Source organism: Octopus bimaculoides, chromosome 4 (assembly GCF_001194135.2).
Source record: "Octopus bimaculoides isolate UCB-OBI-ISO-001 chromosome 4, ASM119413v2, whole genome shotgun sequence".
Classification (NCBI taxonomy): Eukaryota; Metazoa; Mollusca; class Cephalopoda; order Octopoda; family Octopodidae; genus Octopus; species Octopus bimaculoides.
In genome coordinates this window covers 70522201-70528729 of record NC_068984.1, presented here as the reverse complement: position 1 = coordinate 70528729, position 6529 = coordinate 70522201, and positions in this window count along the sequence as shown.

Here is a 6529-nt window from a genome sequence, read left to right as displayed (position 1 = left end):
CATCGACCACGTTCAGATAGTACATTTTACGTGCCACCAGCATGAAAGCCAGTTAGGCGGCACTGGCCATGGCTACAATTTCAAAACCACAAATTACTCTGATGGGATATTGGGTTAACTAGAACATTTGTTAAATTTCTTAACTGTTTTGGTATATTTACCCTACATATCTAAACTCTACAAATACAAGGCTTTGTCATAACCAACCTAGTATATATTCTATTTATCTTCAACTACCCAGCACATATACCTTCACCACGAAAATATACAACTGAAAACATTAGATTACAAGGACTACACTTGAAAGTAATGTTATCAAGTACCCAAATATTATAATAAACATCGAAGCCTGCCAAAGCAGTAACATTAACCTCCAGCTCCTTTTGTCTTTTTGTCATGCAAATTTCAAGAAGCAAACTATATCTGTATCACTATGCTGCAATTTTAAGGCTATGATTACAATTTTTGTGTATGCAAGACAGGAAAAATTGCATGACTTACTATATACATTGATGGGTTATGTGAAGCTGGGTTGAAGTTGATATTAACCAAGTCAGTTGTGCGCAGTTGGTGGTGAACACAGAAAATGTGACGTGTTGAAGAAAGTGATGTTTCTATACCATCAAATCCACAACTAGTTTGAAACTGCTGCTTCACTGCTGTAGTGAGTTCTTTCAGCGAAGACAGATCACTGCCATCTTATTCATATGCTTCCAGCTCTGATTGGCTGGAATCTTCCACAGTACCACTGAACTATGGCACAGCAACAAAATCGATCTTCTTTGTCTCACTACACTAACCTCCCCCCCTCCCCTGAATGCCCAGAGATGTCACATGACTTTACTCCAGCATATCCTCAGATGAAAGTTTGAGTTTATATGAATAGAAGGCCATGCATAGATATGTTAGTAGAAAGCTCTGAGATGATAGTAACATTGATCATCAAAGCAATCTATCATAGACCAGCAACTGGATTACTACCTCTCACTTTGAAAGGTATGCATTTGCAAGTCAGGAACAGGAAATATCAACCAAATACTTGATGCAGAAAAGGGAGAGAGATGGAGGAAAAGCAGTAAAATGTGACAACTGATGCAGACTTTGTGGAGTTAACACCGAAGATATTACCCACATCATAAGGAGTTGTCTGAAAACGTCATCATGGTTATTATCTACCGATGAGACATGATGCTGTAACCAGAATACTGCATAACAAGTTCCATTGAAAGGATAAACCCAAGGACAAAGAAATAAGAACCCACAATATGGTAGAAGCCATATCCACTCATAATAGAAAGGAATACTGGTAGAATGTTCCAGTGGAAATCTCAATAAAATGTAAACACAAGAGACCTGATATAATGATTTGGGATAGAGAAGAGAAACTGTGCACAATTGTGGAAATCAGCTGTCCAGTGGCTGTTAGCATAAAGCTGAAGATCAGTGAAAAGAGAATACCTACACTGAACTATTGAGAAATTTGCAATTACTCAATCCAGATTACAAGTTTAGGTTTATACCTGTAATTATTGGGACACTGGGGCATATAGCACATTGCATAAATACCAACCTTGGGAAATTAAATTTCACAAAACCAGAAAGGAGAAAGTTGATTCTAAAACTACAGATCGAATCTATCACTAGAACTGTAAAAATCTGTAAAACTTTCTAAAAGTTTATTATTTAAATATACAAGGTCATTTCTAGATATGCAACTATATGCATAAGAAAACATACATAAAACAAAACATTCAAATCTGCATACAAACATACATACATACATACAAAATACCCTGTTGTTGATGTGGAAATTCTAATGAAGGAGCCTTGGATGTAGATTAGAAACTGACTCTGTCTCTATTGGCAAGAAGTCTTGAAATAAAACTGAATAATGACATACATACACGCATACATGTACATGCACACAAACACACTCACTCTCTCTCTCTCTCTTTCTCACACACGTATGAATTTGTATATATGTATATATAAAACAATGATATCATCTATACAAATGAATTGTTTACATCAGTGTTGGTTAAAAATTTATTGATGTATTCTTTAACAATGAAAGAAAACACTGTTAAGACACCACTAATAATAGTTTCTGATTTTTGCTTTATTGTTGCTTTTTATTATTGTACCTATTTGTATTATTAAAGTATGCAACACTATGATTAATTCAGCTCCAGAGATGAAGTAGATATAATAATATATATTTATTGATAGAGACTCAGGCATGGCTGTGTAGTTAAGAGATTTGTTTTACAAACACATGACTTTTAGTTCAGTTTTATTGCAAGGCCAACCAATGCCTTGTGATAGAATTTAGTTAATGGAAACTGTACAAACGCCTTAAGTGTACATCTGTGTGTATGAGTGTGTGTGCATGCATCTTTGTGTAAATACTTCACAATCAGTGTGTGGTTGTTTATGTTTCTGTATTATGGGACCTTGGTAAAAGTGACTCCTGGACTCAATATAAGTTACTTTTACAATAAACGATGGGTTTGATCATTTCAAATAAATCCTTTAGAGCAGTGCTCCAACATAGCCTTAGACCAATAACTTAATGAAGAAGACGAAAAAGAAATAGAAAGAAGAATATAACAGTTATATATAGATATATATGTATATATATATATATATATATATATATATGTATATATATATCAGATTGTTAAATATTCGCATCAATAGACAGAACATACTCTAAGACACATGTACATACATGCACAGATATATATATATATACAAATATTTATATACTTGTTTCAGTCATTTGATTGCAGCTATTCTGGAGCACCACTTTTAGTCAAAGAAATCAACCCCAAGACATATTCTTTGTATGCCTAGTACTTATTCTATCTGTCTCTTTTGCTGGAGCACTAAGTTATGGGGATGTAAACACAGCAACATCGGCTGTCAAGTGATGGTGGGGGACAAACACAGACACATGCACACATAAACACATATATATACGATGGACTTCTTTCAGTTTCCATCTACCAAATCCACTCATAAGGCTTTGGTCGGCCCAAGGCTATAGTAGAAGTCACTTATCCAAGGTACCATGCAGTGGACTGAACCTGGAACCATGTGGTTTGGATACAAGCTTCATACCACACAGCCACACCTGCACCTATATATATATATATATATATATATATATATATATATAAACACAAGCAAGTAGACAAATGAAAGGGTACTCAACACATTTACTGGGAGTTACATTTCTGGATCAAAACAGATTGATTCAAATAACTTAGTACTCTGAGTTTCAAGGAATTTGAATCAAACTGCTTTGATTCATATACATATATATATATATATATATATATATATATATATATCAACATCGTTGTCATCATCATCTTCATCCTCATCATCCTGGTTTTGACATCCACTTGCCAATGCTGGCATGAGTTGGACAGAATTTGCTGATGTGCATTTTCTATGGCCAGACACCCTTCATGTTGCCAGTCTTCAGCTGTTTTTAAGGAAGGTAATATTTCCTAATAACTGACATTCTTCACACACACACACACACACACACACACACACACACACATATATATATGAAACATGTCAGTTATTGTGAAATATTACCTTACTTAGAAACAGAGCTAAAGATTCACACACACACGCATATACATAAAGACAAATACAAGTACATAAATCTTTGTCTACATTCTATGTCAACCCACCTGAAACTGTCTCTGGTTCTGGATACAAAGTACTGTTACATCACTTGCAAAATATCAATTCACTAAACTTATTTTACTAAATCCTTTGAAGTGCTTAATTATTTTGAGAATAAACATAAACACGTAAGCAGTGTACCTCACCAGGAATATGGTTATAAAATATTTAAAGGGATAGTTGAAATTCGATAGGAAATTAAATTTCTAAATCTCAGTGTGGGATTTTCATATGAAAGCTACATCTGTTTCATAACATTGATTTTTAATATCTTTATATAAAGTTTTAGCATCGCATTTTTTTTTTTTTTATAATATTATAAACTAACCTGATTAAATGTCTAAATGTCTGAGATATTAAAACATTTTTCTCTTTTAGTTGATAGTTCAAAAAATTATAATCTTATAACATGTTTATGCATGAGCGATTGTTAGTAAATCAAGTGTAAATCTGTGTGTTTTTTGTCTTTATAAGACTTTAGACATATTTGAATGCTTATAGTATTGTGGATCCTACAGAGAATTAAAAAAAAAATTATCCAAAGTTTATTGATGTTGAAACAAATTTTATTTTGTCACTTCTATACACAAGTTGAATACAAATGATGTCTTATAGTTTTAGTCTCAGGCCCATGTGGGACATGGAGCTGCAAAACATTTTATAAACCTTAACACAAAATTGTTTTTCTTATTGCTAAAATTGTATTTTATCTTTGGGTTACCAACAGGTCAAAGTTTGACATATACTTTACAGTATCACCTTTATATATTGAAGTAACTGTCATATCATCAATGGAAATTTATTTCATCATATATTTATTAAAAAAAAAAACTTGTTTATGATGTAGTTTATTCAATCAGACGTGTATCCTGCTAAATTTGATCTTGCTCAAATTAATAAACTATCTGTGAAGTTCAAAATATATTGATTTATTGATCACTGGAGCTCTTCAATCATTTGTGTGTTTATTTTATGTCCACTTTTTTTATACTGGTGTAGGTTGGATGGGTGCATATCTGAGGTTGTATTTGTACAGCCAGACACTCTTTACATAAGTCTTAGTACACTCCAATTACTTTCGGTTAAAGCCCCACAATGCTGCGACACTCTCAAATAAGTATTCCTTATCATACTCGGTCATGTACTATCAAGTGTTGAAGCAGATGTCTACTGGAAAAAATGCTTTCAATGAATCCTATAATTTTGTTCAGTTTTTTTCTCATCAAAGCTACAACCATCTAAAACTTATTCCTTATTAATATTTCGTTTTTGCTTCAGACAGCAACAATTTTTTAACAAATTATTTAAATATTTATTAACTGAAAAGTTTTTAAAATCTATACATAAAACAACATAAGAAATATTTACGTTAGAACTAAATATTAATTAGGCATAAATTCTGTTTCTTTTTTTCTCAGTTTTGCCAAGTTATGTAACTTTCAATATCTATTCTAATCTCTAATAGTTTTGACAAGAATATTTTGGCACGTTTTGTAAGTTCTATAAGAAATTGGTACCAGAAATGGAGAGTAAATTATCACAGCATGTTATCTGGAAGATAAAATAGAAAAAAAAAATAGCAAATAACACAGGAATATTTAATGTTTGAAATGTTGCGGTCAATCTATGTATATGAGTGCTTGCAAATAAAAAGAAAACAAAAGGAAACAAAAAAAACTATCATAACTGAGAAGTAACTTTGTGTGTGACTTGGCTGTAAATTTGTAACATAATATAATATAATAGAATGGTAATCATGGATGGAATGGATAAATTATTCATGGTATTCAATGCTTCTATATAATTTAGTGACATAAATAAAGATGATTTATAACGAGATGGGGTTTTCATTGAACATGTAGCATATTTTTAAAAATGGAAATATCCACTTTAGTGAAAGACAACTACTTAAAATCAGACAGTGTTTTCACATTTTCTCTTTTTTCTTTTTCTGTCTATTTGCTCTATTATACCAGATCCTCAAAATAATATATACTGCTGATGCTTGTATCAAGATAATATCTAAATACAAAGTACATTCTAAAACCAGTTTGCAATTTATTGGGAATTGTATGCATCAAAAACAGAATAGCTTCATACTCATTGACAATAATATAACTGTTTTATTTTCTTGTTTGTGTTATTGTTGCTTTTGTTGTTGCTGCTGCTGCTGCTGTAGTTGTTGTTGTTGTTGTTGTTGTTAGCTATTGTATTAGTTTGGGCTCTGAATAGATTGAGACCTAGTAGTAATGTAACTTGCCCTAGAGCATTTTAAAAATATAATATAGGATATTTGTAACAATGACATAAATTTACTCTGTGTTTTCAGTCATTATGAGTGAATATTCAAGTATTCAATATAATCTTAGGAAAAAAAAAATGTTCGTCACTGTAGGATCTTTATGAAAAATATGACTTGAATTGACAATTCTTGAATGTCCTTCATTGCTAAAAAAGAAAGTGATAAGAGTATTGTTAAGGAAATGCAATATACAAAAAACGCAAATTACTATAAAAAATACATTGAAAACTTGTGTTAATTCATGTGCAGATTTAATATGTGTATACTGCCTGAAAGCCTATGTTAAAAATTATAATATAATGTAGGTTTTATTTTAGATAGATAAAGTGATAGATAGATAGATTGATAGATAGGTAGACTGACAGACGGACAGACAAGCAGACAGACAGAAATCACCAATGGAGACATTAAGATATCATTCAAATACATTTTATGAGCATGCATGTAATGTTTTAGGCAACTGATCTATTGATTTTAATTTATATATGTATATATATATATATATATATATATATATATATA